At 33.0% G+C, this 20,737-nt stretch overlaps 1 long non-coding RNA gene across 1 annotated transcript; it reads right to left on the bottom strand.

The window, feature by feature from the left end:
* Positions 1–1,394: 1,394 nt before the first annotated feature.
* LOC146995630 (uncharacterized) lies at positions 1,395–3,100 on the bottom strand. Its single transcript, XR_015042470.1, has 2 exons — positions 1,868–3,100; positions 1,395–1,781 (listed from the first exon to the last, which is right to left on the bottom strand). It is a non-coding gene; the product is annotated as an uncharacterized LOC146995630 (long non-coding RNA).
* Between the last annotated feature and the right edge of the window lie 17,637 nt (positions 3,101–20,737).

Here is a 20,737-nt window from a genome sequence, read left to right as displayed (position 1 = left end):
TTAAATCTATCCTATTATTCATTTATGCATTTTTATAAATTTTTTAGGATTAATAATCTATCCTATTATTCACTTTTTATAATTTTTTTAGGATTAATAATCTATCCCATTATTCACTTATGCATTTTTATAAATTTTTTAGGATTAAATCTATCCTATTATTCATTTATGCATTTTTATAAATTTTTTAGGATTAATAATCTATCCTATTATTCACTTATGCATTTTTATAATTTTTTTAGGATTAATAATCTATCCCATTATTCACTTATGCATTTTTATAAATTTTTTAGGATTAAATCTATCCTATTATTCATTTATGCATTTTTATAAATTTTTTAGGATTAATAATCTATCCTATTATTCACTTATGCATTTTTATAATTTTTTTAGGATTAATAATCTATCCCATTATTCACTTATGCATTTTTATAAATTTTTTAGGATTAATAAATTTTTGGAATTATATATTTATTCATGAATTTTGATACTTGCACTTGATTTACATATGCTCTAAGAATTTAAATGATATTGTAGATTAGTTCACAGCAATAATTAGTAATCATTTCTTTGTTTGCATTAAATTTCATTTAAATTTAATTCACTTTAAATTTGCTTTTTACGAATAGAGAATGTTTGTTAAATTCAAATATATATGTACAGGACATGCTTTAAATTAGTATTATATAATTTTCAAACTTTTTTGCGAGAAAAATTTTAAATAAGAGCATAAATAAAACAATATATTTAATGCATATAATAGAAATAAATTATAAAATACAAATATAGATCAAATTGGAATAAAAAGGTAAGAAAGTTTCAGAGAGGGTGCAAAAAGCATATGGGATTTGAACTCAGGACTCCCAAAAAAAAAAAAAAAAAAAAAAAAAAAATGAACATCCTTACCATCAGCTTTACCACTAAGCTAGGATTGCATGTGAGTCGCATGCATATTTTGGCTTATATACATCATCAAGTAAATCAATTCTTAAAACTAAATTTTTTTATCCTATTTTAGTGTGCTATCGTGTGAAAAATTCACCAGAGTTTTGTTCTTCAGCTTCTAGTACATTTTTTACAAAAATCATTATCTTTTAAAGTGGCGTTCGGATTGAAGTTAAACGGGCTGCTAAAGATATATTTCATGTGCTTACACATATATGTTATCCAAAAAGATATATTTATAAAGGGAAATACAAACTCAACATACTCTTCAATGAACTGGAGTATTTAAAAGGCTATCAAATTTAATTTATAATTAACGTTTTTAGTTTTTACCTGTTTCAAAAGAAAAAAATAGCAAATCTTTTAATCATATCAAATTTGCTATAGCAGTGTGATATAGTCAGACATTCATTTTCATTAAAGCTAAATAAGTATGCAGAACTAAAATATGATTATCAGAACAAATTTTACTATTTCATGGACTTGGAATTATAATTTTTGCCGCTGATTTTCTTGAACGAACAAGTACTGTAGTTGCAGTTATCTTGTTTTTCTTATCTTTTTTTAACTAACTGTGCGGTGACGGATGACATACGGATGTAGTTCAACAATGTTCATCCATCCATCCATCCATGTTGCTATGGCCGGTGTGCAGCTAGTGGATGCCGCTTTACCGGCTCCTGATGAGTGGTGGCACCTGAAATCAGTCGTTCGTACAGTTAGGTGGTGGTAACTAAAGGTCAGGAGAAAAGGGGGTGACCCTGCGTCACAGAATGAGAACCAGACTTATTGGAGAATGCGGTGGTGTGGAAGCATTATCTATTCCTGATAATTTCCTACAAGTGTGCAAGATTGAGGAGAAATACATAATATAAAACATTTGAATAAATCAATAAAGTAGTGAATAAACATAAATACTTACGTAAAGTAATTCTGGGATATATAAGGATAAAACATGCATAATGTATAGGGTTCCTGAAAATAAAGAAAATTAAATATAATACATATGTACAGCACAATTAAAGTAATACATGGCAAACAATAAACTATAAAAAGCTGGAGTAAATGCAAAATCTGGATTACTATAAAAGGATACGATAGCAAAATAAATATATACAGAAATGTACAGTAATGTCAAGTTGGGAAATTTTGGTTGTACTGATGGGCCGCCCAGGGCCTCAGGTCTCTATCTTCAGGTAAAGGAGCATAGTTAAAAACTTGAAAGTGATTCATAAATGGACAGTTGAGAGCTTTATTGAAAAATTTATCATTCGTCTTCAAGATGAAATCTTTAATGTAGTCAATCTTTAAGTCCTTATGCAGGGTGGCATTTGAAACATAGAAATGTGCATTCGTGATAAGTCTTAAAAACTTGTTTTGTATAATTTGAATTTGTTTAATATCCTTTTCTTTGATAGCAGCCCAGGCAGGCGACGCATAACAAAGGGTGGGCCTGATGATTGCTGTATAAATATGCATTTTACTTTTGAGATTAAGCTCGGAGAACTTTCCCAGCAGAGGCATGAGGTTTTTCATGTTGCCGTAGGCCTTGCCTTTAATTATATTGATGTGGTCAGTCCAGGTAAGTCGATTATTAATCGTGATACCAAGGTATTTGGCTTTATTGACAATGGGTATATTTTTATCAAAGAGTTTAAGATTGTTAGTGATGATTTGATGCGTCTTTCTATTTCTGCTGATAATGAGTAGTTGAGATTTCTCAGCATTAATTACGATACGCCATTGTTTGCACCATTGTTCGATGGAGGGCATGATATTTTGGAGTTTTAAAATTGCAGCATTGGGGCTAAGGGATTTTACTGCAAGAGCAGTATCATCCGCATAGCAGCCAAGGAATCTATTGATTTCGTAGTCAGGATTTGGAAAGTCGGAGACATAAAAAAGATAAAGGATGGGTCCTAAAATAGAGCCTTGGGCCACAGAGGCACGGATGTATTTGAAGCTTGAATTATCTTGTCCGAAGGAGACGTAGAATTTTCTATTTTTGATAAAGGAATAAATTAACTTGGTCATTTCCGGTGAGAAATTGAGCTTGATTAGTTTGAAAATAAGCCCCTCATGCCAGACGCGGTCAAAACAATGTTCAACTTCTATCCGTATGTCTGCCTTGTCTGCGTACAAGCGTCTAGCCCCTCAGATACTAGTTTCCTCCCGATTCCTCCCTGATCATTTGCGCAGATTCACGCGCAGCTTGTTTACTCCAAGGAGCTCGGCGTGGTCAAAGCCGATTTTTTTTAAAATGCCGTGTCTTTGAAACGTTACGAACTGGGTGCGCATTACTGAGTGTAAATTAATTTCTTTAGTTAGTTTTTATGAAATAGTTTTCCTTTTAATTGGTATACATATTTATTTGTTCAGATGTTTTATTATAAATCTTTACATAAAGGAAGAATTCATGATTTATTCACCTACAGCCCAAAGCTATTAGAGATACAGATATCAAAACTTAGGAGCTTATTCCTTTTGTACCGAAGATGTCATTTAAGAAGCGATTTTTTAAGATTCGGTGGGCAAAACGTGTTTTTATGCTTTTTCATATAAGGAAGAAACATGTACATAAGGTTATTGCTTTAAAATGTATGGAATATGAATACCTAAAAACCAATTTCAAACGTTTTCAAAATTCGGCCCCGAAGGGGGGGGAAACGTGTTCTTCACATATTCCTTCACACATCAGATATCCATAAGACAAACTTATGAATTATTGCTGTAAAATGTAAGGAATACGAATAAATGCTGACATCAACATGTGTGGGGAGGGGGACTGATTGGCATAAAATACAAGTTTATATAATGTACAAGTAAGCCTTATTAAAGGTACACACCAGGTATATAAAGCTAGTTAGTATAAAAAAAAACTTAAGGTTTCTATTATTTAATGTTATTAATAATTAAAACCCCAAAATAAAAATGTGGCAATTCAAAAAACTGTGATGAGATTGTTACAATGTTCAGTTAATTTTAAACAATTCTACACATAATAAAATGGCCAGTGCACAACATGTGAATGAACATGGGGTTGAATAATTAGAGAATAAAAAACTTGACAAATATGAAATAGTAGAAAATATTGCTTACTGTTCAAATTTGGGATTGACTCAGTTTCTCCAAAATATATTTATCTACATTAAAACGTTTGGTAATAATCTATTGACTGAATAGTATAAAAGTCAATGAATGATTGATTATATGGAAAATATTTGGTATTGTTGAACTTGGGGGGGGGGAAGGAAGACAGTAATGCAAGGAGGATGAACAAAAATAGACTTACTCATTAATCACAGAATACATCAGCCTATCACGAGGACCTGAGATAAAGGTTCAAAACCCTGTTCTGACCTTCTACATCTGTTCCTGATCATTTTAAGGATCAGAGTTGGAATTATCTTATTATTAAAGAGAAGTTCTGAAGAATGAAAGTGTATTATATAAATAAGAAAAAAATATCATCTGACACATATAAAACACATACAGGCATTCATTATTTGATGTTCAGATTTTGAGCGTGAAGGTGCATTTGCCTCTCGCTCCCTATTTTAACTTCTCTAATTTTTCTTGTCCTTTATGCTTGATCCAAGGTTCTTTAATATACTAAGGTTAGGCCAGGAACGGAAAAAGCGTGCCATTGGTTGCTGGTAGTGACGTCACCCGGGAGACAAGACGCATCGGCCGACGCGTCTGCTACATGATTTTGGTAATGGAAAAAATGTAAACTAAAGCAAAATGATCATTTTATATGTGGTAGATACACCAGAAATACCGGGTATATACTTTCCGATTAAGTATTTTGTTAAAGAAAATGTTTATTTTATGCACAGAATTCGTACGAATGCTGAAAATAATACATTAAATTCTTTTCGTATCTTTGTAAACATTAAATTCTTTTCGTAAAGGAAAGCATTAGAAAATGAAAAACGATATTTAAGTTAATTAAGGGAAATAAATATTGTAAAACAAGGTATTTTTCAATATTTTTTCGTAGTATCGTTTGCACTAAATAAATCTTGTTGAACAGAACACATGATGGCATAACTGCTAAGGCCATGGTAAAAACGTAATCAAAAAGTATTATTCTATTTATTTTCATTGCTCATGCACTTTTTTTAATACAAATGAACTTTGACATTCCATGAGAAATATATGATCGTGATTTTCAGTTTAAATTACATATCTAAAGCAAAAATATATATAAAAAGATTTGACTTAACAAATTCATATTTAAATACCATAAAATTCTACAAATTTCTTAATATCCGTCATTATACTTTTAAATAGTATACTTATCACATTCTTTTTAAAGCGAAAAGTCACTTCATACTGATTCACTTCAGATTTTAGCAGAAGTGCATATATTTTCAGTATAATCTAAAAGTACTCTTATAATCCCTTACACTCCCAAGATTTCTATATAACATTTATCCTGACGTGATTATTTGCTATAGTAAATAATCTTCGATATTGGCATCCTATTCTTCCTTCCATACATTAAAAATGGAACAATTAAAATACATTTTCTTACACATATACGCACAATAATAATAATAAAAAACTTGCCCTACATCTTAGTTCCGGCCCACCAGCGGCCGAGCGGTAAAGTCGCTGAACATTGGTCGTTCGGTTCGAATCCCGCGAACGGACTGGCTGCATGGGCGTTTTCGTGGTTTTCCTCATGTGTAACGTGTATACGAGCCAGTTTCCCTGAGAAAGTCTTCCACGAAGGCATCACACCTATTGCGCAGATAGCCCTAGTGTGCTTTGCCATAATTAAATACACCACCACATCTTGATTTCAATTCAGCCTGTACACAAATATTTTTAATTACTAATGTATTTTTATCAGGTTGTTTCTTAAAATACTTTTGTTATACTCAAAGTATGTGTTCAATATTGAATTATTTTTCTTTCTCTTATAATTAAAAACAAGTTATATGAAATCAAAATTAAAACATATGCAGCAGTTAAATAACACTGAACAGAATATCTTACTTACACTTTCGCTATTTTTTCGCTAGCATTATACACAGATTTGTTTTCCTTCAGATTCAAGCATGTGTAAGTTATATCAATTAAATTACATCACACATACCTGTATGCATCAGTTAAATAACACTGAAGGAAATATGTCACTCACTCATTCGATGTTTGCATCATAGTGTGGTCGAGAATTTGTTCTTTCCTCACGGTGAGGCATGTATCAGTTTACTTAGTCCGCAAAGCTTAACCCAGACGCTGCTTCAATACATAGAATTACGTTTGGGATGTAAAGAAAGTAACCAAAACATGTGAATGAAGTCGGATACTCGAATTTATTAACTAATCATTCAGGTACTCAGTATTGGTAAACATGACACTGAGTTTAAATATCTCACTGCGATGGCTCATACACAAAATGAAGATTATGATAAAAAATTATTTAAAATGAGAAATTTTTCAATTTAAATGTAAAATAGCAGTAAAATGAAAAATAAATGTAAAATTACATCACAGTTATGCATGAAAACTACATAAATTCATTAAAAAAAATAGTTATTTTATCTAGTTGTAAAGAGTGTTTTCCACCAAGAAACGTATTAACGTGTATAATTCTGACACAACGCTATAGCACAATTTGCCCCTTCCGCCTAGGTATAATAGCAGATTAACAACACAAATCAAATCAAACTGTTGATGCAACGAAAGTAAACAAACGCCAAGAGCTAACGCTGTCACCCACATGACGTCATGCGTATGTGGCATAACTTTCTCCCTGCACTGCGCATCGCTCTTGGGCCCACCCTGTGCTTGATCAGATAGCCTGGCTCAGTAAAAGTAGGCGGCCAGTGCAACATTGATTAAAAATACAGTTATAACCACGTGCAGTGCTGATAAGGACCACATGTTTCTGAGACTCCTTCTCCTTTATTTTCTTCTTTCTAGGTATTTCTTTCTCCTGATGATGAGAGACCTTTAGCTGCCCTCGAAATCAATTGTTTCACTATACTTACGCTAAATACAAGGTTGTTTTTACGATTTTGATTCACTTACAGGCAGCTGAAAGATGATATTTTAGATCATAAAAATGGACAAAAGGAATTGTGAATAGGTACTAATGACTATTGTTAAAATACAGTGGCTCCCAAAAGTGTTAGTACACTTATGATTTTCATTGAAATAGGACTCTATCCATTAATCAAAAGTAAACTTTCTGAATGAGACTCACAATGTTCAAGATTTATAATCTATTTGTAACAAAATTACATGAAATATTTTTTAAATATAGCAAAAATTCATTTTTAAGAAATTAATAATCAAAAAATGACAAACATTTTATCTCACAAAAGTCTTCGTACACTTAAAAAAAAAATCTTGACATATTAGTAAATGTTTTCATTTTTCGTTAAATTAATATTAGTAGGATATCCTTTAGCATCCACAATAGCTTTCAAACACCTGGGAATAGATTTTACTAGTTTTTTTTTAGGGGGGGGGTAATTTCTGTATCAATGTTCACCCATTCTTTCCATCATGGCTGTTTTGAGTTCGCTTTTCATTTTGATGTTGTGATTTCGTATTCTAACCTCCAGCTCTTTCCAAATGTGTTCTATGGGGTTTAAATCTGTCAACTGAGGTGGTGTTTTCAAAACCTGTGGACAATTATAGAGACACTACTGGCAAACGTTGAGAGCCGTATACTTAGGATCGTTATCATGATTAAAAATAAAGTTGTTTCCAATACCCAAATTTTGGGCTGATAATTTTAAATTGTCTCTTAAATATTTAAATAAAAAGAATGATTCATTATGCCATCAATAAATACCAAATTACCTAGTCCTGATGCTGTCATGCCCCCCCTCCACAAGAACACCTCCACCGCCATGCTTAACTGTTCCAATAAAGTTCTTAGAATGAAGTTCCTCATTTTTTCTTCTCCATACAGTTATTCGACCATCGGAACCAAAAATGTTAAATTTGCTTTCGTCAGCAAATAGGACATTATTCCAGTACGTTTCGGGTGTATTTATCATTGATTCTTGCGAATGCTTTCTGTTTGCCTAAGCTTTCTGTTTTTCTCACTAACAAAATTATTTTTACGGGTAGAACGCCCATGTAATCCAGTTTCTCTGAGAACTTGTTGAATAGTTTCAGGTGAAATCAAAGTAGAAAACTTTGCATTAAATTCTTCAGAAACTTTTACAGAACTCAAACGCGGGTTTTTTACAAATTTTCTAAGAATAAATCCCTCATCACGTTTAGTTAACTTTCTCGGTCGACTTTTTCTTACCTTGCTTTCAGCCCAATTTTCTTCTTTAAAGCGTTTTATCACATACTGCACTGTAGAATGGGGTAAATTAACTAATTTATTGATATTGCAAATTTATTTATGATCAATTTTCGAATGCTGTAATTTCTTTATGACTGCGACCTATTTTTCAATAATAAATAGAATATTATGAAGTAAACAGTAAACAATTAAAGCAAACAATTTTTTAAATTCCACCAGAATGTAAAAATTAAAAAAAAGCAATTGATTATTCTAATTTTGATTTTATCCAAAAATATTTCAGTGTACGAAGACTTTTGTGAGATTGTTTATCATTTTCTTATTATTAATTTCTTAAAAATAAAGTTTTGCTATATTTTAAAAATATTTCATGTAATTTTGTTACGAAGATATTATAGATCTTATTATTAAAATCTCATTCAGAAAGTTTACTTTAAATTAATGGATAGAACCCTATTTCAATGAAAATCATAAGTATACGAAAACTTTTGGGAGCCACTGTATATATTTTTCACTAGATGTGTTAAGTTTCTTCAGTGAAATTATGTGTAAAATTTTCGTGATCCAAAATAATTTTTAGAACCAAATTAATTTCATTCTGTGAAGTTACTGTAGAAGTTTTTGTCAATTAATTTTTCGTTTTGTATTTGAGAATCTTTTGGGTATTATATTTTTATTAGGTGGAATATCTTTATTAGCAGTTTGGGAAATTTATTTCTTGCGCATTTAACATATCAGCAGCTTCTAGTTGTAGTGGTGCTTATTTTAGAATCTTGTTTAACACATCACATTGTTTGTCATATTTTAATGAATCTACTAATTCTAAACATGTTTGTTATAGTTCATTCGGCTAATCTTTGGAATATGGTAACAGGTAGTTTGGCGACATTTTGGTAAGGCGATAAAAGTTACTAGCTAAGACTTTAGCAGTGTACATGGATAAAGTCGAGTGTGCGCAATGCCATTTTTGTGCAATTCTGGGATTTTTTTTAAAGTGAAAATAGGTTGACATGTACATGGATGATACCGTGTATGTGCAGTTCTTAAAAACGCGGCAAGCAGCGGGCGATTCTGCACTTTCTCTTAATTTCGCACCTAAACTTCGTCATGATTAAACATTTTTGTCCCACAAAAGTTCTAGTATAAGCGTAATTCGGCTAGCAGATTGTTGGAAAAAATGTTAAGTAAAAAAAAGCCTTTACTTCGTGAAAACAAAATGGCGTCCAAAACAAAACTAGCAGGTTGCTGTAGCAGAGTTGGTCGCCAAATTTTCGCCAAGTTACCATAATCCAAAGATTAACCGTTCATTTTTTCTGTGTTCCACATCACATTGTTTGTCAGATTTTAATGAATCTACTAATTCTAAATATGTTAGTTCATTCTTTCTGTGTTCCAGTGAGAGGGTCTGCAATTTTTTTTTTTTTTTTTTTTGGCTACTTAATTCAGAATTCATTTTCATCATCTATACTAAGTGGATAATTTATTATGCATTGTAGTTGTAGTATAAGTAGTAATATTTCTAGTGTGCTGATATAAGTAATGTATTTAATAAGTAGCAGTATTTCTAGTGTGCTTGCACATACTCCACCTAACATATAAGGTATTTCTCTCACCTTCTTGGTGTGGTGGTCTGCACACTGGGCGCATATTCCAAAAGTCTGCAGTTCAATTCCTAGCGAAGCCATTGCTAATTTTTCAATCTCTCTTGCTTCCAATGTAAAATTCTAATGTCTGTACAGTGGCGCTCGAACTAAAAGGGTGTTAGATGATTGTCCTCCACACCCAGGATTTAGTGATTAGGTCCCATAAAAACTCCAGTCGTCCTTTAAAAGGGGGAGATAAAATATTTCTCCCACCTTCTTGGCATGCCTTCATGGTGTGATGTGTATCCAGAGGTCCGCGGTTCAATTCCTGGCGAAAGCGTTGAATAGTTTTCATCTTGCTTGCTTCCACAAAAATACCTAATATATCTACAAACTGATGAATTAATCTACAACAGCTGCATACATATCAACGAATGCATATATTACACTTGGTGCACTGTATGTGACATGTACAAGTTTTGTTACTTTCATGTATAGTGTATATTTCTGTATTATGTGTTTATGAAACAGACCACCCATTCTCATTCTGTATTACTTATAAACATAGTGTTTCATTTGTTTTCTGTCTGATTCTTAAATCCCAAATCTTACTTGTTAATTTACCTTTATTTGCTGTAATTAAGCGATTAATCATTTTATCTCTTACAAATTTCATAATACCATATATAGTGTTATCCAATCTCTTAAATTTTTTTGCAAATATATTTTAATGATCGGTGCATTCGTTCGATGTGCATGTTTGTGTTAACACCACTGTGAAGTCTATAACAGTATGGCCAGCTAGATGTATTTTGTAAATAATATGTTTCAAAGTAATTTGCAAATGCAATAGTGTCAGGATCTTAAGTAATTTTATTGCTGCTTCTGTCAGTATATGAAAAGTATGAATGTCTTGTTCTTCTAAGAGAGATCTAATAATTTTATATGTTTTTGCCTGTTTTTCAACACCATTGATTTTTTTAAAAATTGTTTCTCCAGGCTCTATCAATATGCCATGCACAAAAAAGACGTTTCTGTAGTAAACCCATTTCAGACTCCCAAGCATTAAAAAAAGATTCAGCCATATCAGACATAAATATTTGTGTTTGTATCTGCCCAACGTTTTCTTTAATACATGAAAAAAAAAAAATGTTAGCACTGGCTGATCACATCGATTAGAAATTAAAAATGCACACAGGAATCTTTGGTGTAAATCATCTATTGTAAGTAAAGTTATGAAATCTGTATGCATTCACCCCATGTGTACCATCAATACATATACAAGTCAGAACAAAATTTTTTCAGTATCTTTCTTTGTGCTTCTGTCATCATTATCAAAACAAAATCATTTCCTTTTAGAAATGAATATTGTGTACAATATTCACTCATGCTTTCTTGATCCCTGGGTTTTATAAAATGAAATACATGGATGTTCAGGATTTTGCATTTGAGGTACCCACGTATCTACACAAACCTAATCATTTTCATGTTTAACAAAATTAGAAGACAAATTGAAATATTTTTACTGTTATGTAAATCTTGTTTTGCAAGTAAATGAACCCTCTCAAGCCCAGCGTCTCATAGAGAATTTCTAATTTCATCTAAAATATTATCCAGAGAAATTTTTGCTGCTATCTTTGATGCAATATTTTTTATTTCATCTGTTGTTAAAAATAAGTGACCTAAATCATTCCAATGGCCAATATGTATTTTCTGATATGACACTACACATTTGTCATCTGTATGTTCTGTTACTTGTAATGCAGCTGGGCAATATGCATTTATTTTATTGCTATTAAGGATTTTTAAGTGATGCAAACCTTTACTTTCTGATATAAAATTTCTTAAACAGTGGCATTACACCATGTATATTAAATATGCCTACTCCATAAGAAATTTTGTCTTCATATAATTTTCAATTTCTGCCTTCCATGCCAAAAAATCATTAAATGAATTAAATTCTAGCTCAGTATGATTCAAATCAACATCAGGAACATTATTGAAATGAAATATTATTTCTCGCTTTTCAAAATTAGCATAACATACAGGACACACATAATTACCTGTTAGAAGTATGAATTTTATTTTGATGATATTTACAATTTTTTATGTCATTAAATTTCAGATGGCAGTCCTCACATTTGTAGCTTGGTGATCGACCACTTTTTAAAGAATCATTAATGTAGTGTTATTAGAGTGTAATGTGTTGGTATGCCGTTTCAAACTGCATTTATTTTGGTACGTTTTTAAGTAATCAGAGCATACAAAATTACTCTCAGCCACACTAAAATTATTTGCACAATCAACCATACTATTAGAACTCTCAGTTTTCAGAGACTCAATTAATGTAGTATTATTGTAATGAAATTTATACGCATCGCGTTTCAAATTGTATCTATAGTTGAAAGTTTTAAACAATCACGGCAAACAAAATCACTGAGCTATACTAAAATCATTTGCACAACGAACCATATCACTCACAACACAACCAGAATTATCATACTGAATTATCGCTCAAGGATCTTACTCCTTCCTAATTTTGATTCGATTTAGAATCAAAAATACCTTCTGAGGAAACAGAAGTACTTGGCCCTGAAAGGGGCAGTTTTTCTTGATTTTGTGCAGAAAATATAATAATCGAAGCAAAATAAAAAAGAGAACTGTATCTGCAATCACACGCTACAATACATAATGTTTGCTACCACAGCAGGGCAAAGAGCAAAGTAAATAATAGTAAATACGAGGCGCCTTCAGGGAAATGACGACATGCGCAATAATCTGCGCAGATGTTCAGGGAGGAACCAGGAGGAAACTAGCGTCATCCATCCATCCATTTTGCTATGGCCGGTGTGCAGCTAGTGAATGCCGCTTTACCGGCTCCTGATATGTGGTGGCACCTGAAAACAGTAGTTCTGACAGTTAGGTGGTGGTGACTAAAGGTCAGGAGAAAAGGGGGTGACCCTGCGTCACAGAATGGGAACCAGACTTATTGGAAAACGCGGTGGTGGGAAAGCATTCTCTTTTCCTAATGATTCCCTAATAATATAGAAGATTGAGGAGAAATACGTAATATATAAAATTTGCATAAATTGATAAATTTGTGAATATATAAAGATACTTGCGTAAGGTAATTCTGGAGTAGTTAAGATAGAACATGCATAAGGTATAAAGTTCCTGAAAATAAAGAAAATTAAGTATAATACATATGTACAAAAAATAAAAGTTAATACATGGCAATTAATAATAATAAGAAAGCTGGAGTAAATTCAAAATCTGGATTAATATAAAGTGAAATCAAATGTAAAATATATACAGATATATACAAGATGTTAAGTCGGAAAATTTTGATTGAATTGATGGGCCGCCCAGGGCCTCAGGTCTTTATCTTCTGGCAAGGGAGCATAGTTAAAGACTTGGAATTGGTTCATGAAGGGACAAGTAAGAGCCTTATTGAAAAATTTTTCATTTGTCTTCTGAATGAAATCTTTGATGGGGTCTATCTTTAGGTCCTTATGTAGGGTGGCATTAGAAACGTAGAAATGCGCGTTAGTGATTAGCCTTAAGAATTTATTCTGGATGATTTGGAGCTGTTTAAGTTCTTTGTCTTTGATAGTAGCCCAAGCAGGCGACGCATAACAGAGGATGGGCCTGATGATAGCTGTAAAAATATGTTTCTTGCTTTTGAGATTTAGCTCTGAGTATTTTCCCAGTAGAGGCATGAGGCTCTTCATGTTTCCATAGGCTTTGCCCTTAATAATTTTGATGTGATCAGTCCAGGTGAGTCTATGATTAATGGTGATGCCAAGATATTTAGCTTTGCTGACTATGGGGATATTCTTGTCAAAGAGTTTAAGTTCGTTAGTGAGGATTTGATGAGTTTTTCTGTTTCTGCTGATAATGAGAAGCTGAGATTTCTCAGCATTAATAACAATACGCCATAGTTTGCACCAATGTTCAATCAAAGGCATCATGGTTTGGAGTTTTAATATTGCAGCATTGGGGCTAAGGGATTTTACTGCAAGAGCAGTATCATCCTCATAGCAGCCAAGGAATCTGTTAATTTCATGGTCAGGATTAGGGAAGTCGGATACATAAAAGAGATAAAGTATGGGTCCTAATATTGAGCCTTGAGCGACAGAGGCACGGATGTACTTGAAACTTGAGGTGTCTTGTCCAAAAGATACGAAGAATTTTCTATTTTTAATGAAGGAATGAATAAGTTTAGTCATATCTGGCGAAAAGTTAAGTTTGATTAATTTGAAAATAAGCCCCTCATGCCAGACGCGGTCAAAAGCTTTGGCCACGTCAAGCATGAGTAATGCAACTTTCTGGTGGTTATGAAGAACACTGCCTATGAATTCTACTAATCGGACGAGTTGTTTCGTAGTGGATAATGTTTTTCTGAATCCAAATTGCTCAGGAGGGAGTCTATTAAAATACTGATGCATCCTATTGAGAATAATTCTTTCCAGGATCTTACCAAGTCCGGGCAGTAGGCTGATAGGCCGGTAGCCATCTGGAGAAGTGGTGTCTTTGCCTGGCTTAGAAATTAGGATAATTTTAGCGACTTTCCAATTCATGGGGAAGTAGGACTTATCAAGAGAAGCATTGTAAATACTGACAAGCCTTGAGATAATGCTGAGTGGCAGATTCTTAATTGCGATGTTATTGATTTCGTCATAGCCAGGGGCTTTTCTATTTTTGAGCCGTTTAATGATTTCAATAACCTCTTTTGGATTAGTAAAATCTGTGTTGAGTTTTGCTGTGAGGCTATTGATATAATTTTGAACAAAGTTTCTAACATCATAAGTGAAGGTAGGGTCTGATGGAGTATCATTCGGAATAAATTGATTCTCAAGGTGCTCTGCCATAAGAGTAGCTTTTTCCTTGTTGGTTAATGCAATTTTGTCATCTTTTTTGATGGGCTTATTACAGGTGGGTGTAGTTCTGAGGCGTTTGGCAAAGCTCCAGAATTCGTTTCCAGGTTCATTAAATTTTTGAATTTTATTTTGCCAAAGTTCAGCTTTGTAGTTGGTAATATTTTTCTTGATAAGTCTGTTAATTTTGTTGAGTTCTGATTTTATTTGAGGGTCCCAGGACCGGTTCCATCGTTTTCTGAGTTTATTTCTCTCTTTGATTAGTGTTCTAATACTATGGGGGAGAATCTCCTGGAATTTGTTTGCAGGAATCTTCTGTGTGGCTGAGTTATAGGCATTCTTGATGCTGTGAGTGAGCATATCAATGGCAACTTCGATATCGTAGGTAGTCTTGAGGCTATTGAGCTTAGGTGGGCTATTTTCAAGAATATCATGGAATCGTTTCCAATCGGTTTTATTGATGAATTTTTCATTGGCAGTTTTGTTGGTGCCAAGAGTAGCAATAACAGGGATATGATCCGAGGTTAGGTCTATTGTAGAGTCGATAAAGATTGGTATGGAAATATTGGTGAGGAGAATGTCAAGAATATCTCCCTCTCTCACATTCTCCGGGAGGTAGGTGTAGTTATCAGGAGCGTATAAGTAGACTGGGTAGTTAGTGATGAAGTTCTTGAGCATATTGCCATTGCTGTTGGTTTGTCGGCAAGCCCATTCAGTGTTTTTTGCATTGAGATCTCCGGCCAGAATATTGTCATTATTGGTACATAAGATGTTTTTTAGAAAATCTTCATCAAGAGGATTATGTGGAGGGTTGTACAGAGAGTTGAAGTAGATGATGCCGTAAGAAGGTAGAAAAACCGAGATCGTAACTAACTCGTGATTATTGGTCCTATCCTCTCTGATGAGACAGGATTGAATAGAGCTTTTGACGAAAATGGCTGCTCCTCCTCCTTTATGGCTGAGTCTGTCACACCGGTAGCACCGGTAGTTTGGAATATTAATTCTTTTGCTGGGATTAGCATGCGTTTCGGTAATTAACGCAATATCTATGTCTTTAGTAAGGAGAAAATTTTGGAGTTCCGGAATTTTGTTAAGGATGTTATTGGCGTTCCATATCATAACTTGTATGGGTGCTTTGATGATAGAGTTAAGACCCATTATTAATATTGTTATTTGATTTCATTTCCTCGTTGGTGTTGTTTATCTGTTTTATTTGCTGTGTTATTTGCAGGAAACCTGCACTTTTGATTATGGAAACTAGTTCTGCTAGGTCTGAGAAGATCTTTTTTGCCTCACTAATGGTTTCGTTGTAGGTGCCAGAAGCTAACGTTTGTGCGTATGATTTTCCTTCGATGATTCGGCTTTGGTAAGTTTTCTGTTTTTCCTGCTTAGGTTTGGGGAACTTTATACATCCTTTGAAGCTGGAAGTATGGTTCTGGCCGCAGTTTGCACAGAGCAGGGGCTTATCTTTATTATTTTTGTCTGGGCAGTCTCTGGATTCGTGCGATCCTGCACACCTAACACAACGGGGTTGATAATTACAACCGATCTGAGTATGGTTGAATCCCTGACATTTGAAGCATTGCAAGGGGCCTTGCCTGCCTCGGTATTCTTCAACATTGATCCTGAGTCCGCATAAATATCTGGTTTGATAGATTTCTTTGGAGGCTTCATCCTTGGGTAGTGTAATGAGAAATAAGGGAAGTTTGGTAACTTCTCCATTTCTTCTTTTGGTTAACTGCTTAATTTCTTCTGGTTTGAAATTTAGCTCCTCAAGTTCATATTTAATTTCATCTGTTTCGGTACTCCTAAGGAGTCCTTTGATAACAACTTTCAATTTTCTGTCCTGGGAGAGAATGTAAGAGTGGTGCTCCACCCCCAGGTCTTTAAGAATCTTAACCATAGCCCTATAGGTATCTGGGTCATTAGTAGTAATTTTGATCCCATCAGGGATACTATTTCCAATGAATTTGAAATTCTTTTGATTAAATATGCTCCTGATTTTGCTATAAGAGTACTTGTTTTCTTTAAGTATAATCGGTGGAAGTTTATTTGATTTAGTTTCCTGATTATTGCTGGTGGTATTGGTCAATGTATTGCCTAGATTGATATTTGCATCTTCCTGGTTGGAAGTGTCCATGATAGAATTATCCTCCGTTTCTCTTGTAGTTTTAGTAATGGGTTGTTTGGTATTATCTTTAGTTTGGTCGCTAACCGTATTTTTTGCTTCCTGATTTTTATTGTTGGTCAGTTGCGAAGAATTAGCATGCTTTATGCTGAGTTTCAGTTTTTTAGTCGCAAGGTGCGAGTTTCTAATTCTGACTGTTTGGTCTCCTCGACGCTTGCATGTTGTATCTTCATCCGAAGATATGTCTTTATCCAAAGTGATTTCATCGTCGGTGTTGTTTGATGAAGTATCGTGTAGCTTGATAGGGCTACGGCCTCTATCATTATCTGAAAAGGAATGTTTATCATTTTGTACATCAAGATTATGATGGGTGTTAATGTGCTCCTGGCATTTTTTAAGGTTCTCCTCATTGAGAATCTTAATCATGCCCAGGGAGCTGATTAGAAAGGAATGAAATTTCTCCTCAATTTCGGTGAGGGAGCCATTGAGTTGTTTTGTTTTATCTAATTCCCTGATTTGAATGTTATAAAATTCAATAAGTTTCTCGATTGTCTGGTTCGCATCCATGTCGACGCTTTGAATCCATAGATCCTGCGCCCCAGCAAGAGAAAGAGCCTGCGCCCCGGAACCGGACCCGCACGACGGCGTTCCGGCAGACGGATGGGCAGGAGGAAATCTCTCAGGCCCCTGACTCACTCCTAACTAAGTGAGCTTGGGGGTAACTAGAGAGATTAACAACCAAAAAGATTAAAAACGCGCCGCAGAAACGCTATCAATGATAAGCAGTGGCATGAGAAGTCACAGCAATTAAAGGCATAATCTGGCGAGACTGAGCGGTGGCTACTGAGCATTCATGGCAGTGAAAGTCAGTTAGTCGAAAGATCGCAGTCAGATACGCCGGACAGGGAGATCTTATCAGGCACGGAGATCTTATCGCAGTCGGATTGGTGGCAGGCACGAGACCGGCACGACGTCTGTCCCCTTTGAAGTTCCCCGCTCGAAAAGGAAACTAGCGTCTGAGGGGCTAGACGCTTGTTGTCTGTGTTGGGGTCACGTGGTGAAAAAGGAGCAATCAGGTGCAGTCACTAAAAATTAATGGCGGCAGAAGTAGCAATGAACTCTCGCTAATAGGAAAAGAATGTTTTGCTAAAAAATACTTATTTCTGAATTAACATTATAGCGAGAAATCTGCGTGCTGAAAAAGACAGCAATCAGCTGAATTTAGTTAAAAAAAAGATAAGAAAAATAAGATAACTGCAACTACAGTACTGGTTCCCAGATAAAATCAGGCGTTCAAGAAATTCAGTTCACGAAAATCAGCGGCAAAAATTATATTTCCAAGTCCATGAAATAGCAAAATTTGTCCTGACAATTATTTCCTAGATCTGCATACTCATTTACCTTTAATGAAAATGAATGTCTGACTATATCAAACTGCTATAGCAAATTAGATATGATTAAAAGATTTGTTATTTTTTTCTTTTGAAATAGGTAAAAACAAAAAACGTTAATTATAAATTAAATTTGATAGCCTTTTAAATATTCCACTGCATTAAAGAGTATGTTAAATTTGTATTTCCCTTTATAAATATATCTTTTTGGCCAACATATATTTGTAAGCACATGAAATATATTTTAGCAGCCCGTTTAACTTCAATCGGAACGCCACTTTAAAAGATAATGTTTTTTTGTAAAACATGTACTAGAAGCTGAAAAATAAACTCTGGTGAATTTTCAGACGATAGCACACAGAAATAGGACCCAAAAATTTAGTTTTAAGAATTGATTTACTTGATGATGTATAAAAGCCAAAATATGCATGTATCTACGGTGTGATGCTAGCTTAGTGGTAAAGCTGATGGTAAAAATGTTTAGTTTTGGGGGTCGTGAGTTCGAATCACATATGCTCTTTGCACCCTGTCTGCAACTTTCTCAGCTTTTTGTTCCAATTTGATCTATATTCGTGTTTTATAATTTATTTCTATTATTATATGCGTTAAATATATTGTTTTATTTATGCTCTTATTTATTTAAATTTCTTCCCGCAAAAAAGTTTGAAAATTATATAATACTAATTTAAAGCATACCCTGTACATATATATTTGAATTTAAGAAACATTCTCTATTCGTAAAAAGCAAACTTAAAATTAATTAAATGTAATGCAAACAAAGAAATGATTAATTATTGCTGCGAACTAATCTACAATATCATTTAAATTCTTAGAGCATATGTAAATCAAGTGCAAGTATCAAAATTCATGAATAAATATATAATTCCAAAAATTTATTAATCCTAAAAAATTTATAAAAATGCATAAGTGAATAATGGGATAGATTATTAATCCTAAAAAAATTATAAAAATGCATAAGTGAATAATAGGATAGATTATTAATCCTAAAAAATTTATAAAAATGCATAAATGAATAATAGGATAGATTTAATCCTAAAAAATTTATAAAAATGCATAAGTGAATAATGGGATAGATTATTAATCCTAAAAAAATTATAAAAAGTGAATAATAGGATAGATTATTAATCCTAAAAAATTTATAAAAATGCATAAATGAATAATAGGATAGATTTAATCCTAAAAAAATTATAAAAATGCATAAGTGAATAATAAGATAAATAAATTTTTGGAATTATATATTTATTCATGGATTTTTATACTTGCACTTGATTTACATATGCTTTCATTCATTTACTTGTTTATTTAATCATTTATTTGTTTGCATTAAATTTCATTTAAATTTAATTAACTTTAAATTTGCTTTTTACGAATAGAAAATGTTTGTTAAATTCAAATTTCATTCCTTGTAGCAATGGTGCAAGAGAATTATTTAAATTTAATTTATTTTGAAACCCTGCAGATATATATATATATTTTCGTTTCACTTTTACGTGAATGTATATACATGTGCTCAGACTTGGGATGTTTACGACTCTAAATTTTCATTCCAATTAACATGAGACAGTATTAATGCCCTAAACATTTTTTAACAAAAAATTACTATAATAATTGCTTTTAAATTCAGTCCTCTCCAGCAGAAGTGCAGGAATTAATTAATGAAATATTTCCATTTTCTTTACCTAATGTGTGTATACATAAAGAGAAAAATCTTATTTTTATAACTTCTTTTATAAAAAGAGATATGAATTAAAAATGTTTAAATCATGTTATTTAAATCATGTCTCATGTTAATTGGAATGAAAATTAAAAATAATATTTTATGGATTATGTATAAAATATAACTGCTCATAGTGCATTTCAAAACAAACGAGATTTCAATTAAATTATCAAGCTATGACCCTGAAGTCAGCGGTATACAAGCATAGCAAATTTTGTGTAAATATTGTGAACCTTTCTTTACAGTTGCTCTGTACTTTTAAAGTACCAACTATTTTTTAATTCCTTTAACTTTTTTATTTTATTTATTTATTTGTTTACTTTTTCACTAACAGTACATTTTAGTTTTAATATTATATATATTATTTCATAATACTTAAGGCTTCTAGAAAGACATTTTTTTTTTTTTTATATTTACTTCAGCTTCTATGGAATTAGTAATGTTCATAATATGCATTATAGCCTTACTTATCTAAAAATTGCTAGCGTACTTTACTTTCGCAGTTCATAAGCAGAAATAAAAATTTCCAATAACATGGAATTTAGTAAACAAAACTTTTCTGCGTTTTACGTCAGGATCTATATCAAATCCAAAACAAACAATAATGGCTTAAGTGGGAAAAATTCAGATGTTCAGCGTCGTAACTCGCGAACTGCTTGTTTGGCGCCAAAATATTACAGTGACACCTAGCGGCGGAAAATGAAAATATTTTACGGATAGGCAGCAGTGGAAACGCTTGTACGGATGCCGTAGGCGTGTCTTCAATTGACGCAACGCGTTCGTACGCAGTAGT

This window comes from Stegodyphus dumicola, chromosome 8 (assembly GCF_044657685.1).
Source record: "Stegodyphus dumicola isolate Sdum_Otavi_A_Nest chromosome 8, ASM4465768v1".
Taxonomy (NCBI): Eukaryota; Metazoa; Arthropoda; class Arachnida; order Araneae; family Eresidae; genus Stegodyphus; species Stegodyphus dumicola.
Note: the sequence above shows the minus strand (reverse complement) of the source record. Positions and strands in the feature narration are given on the sequence as shown.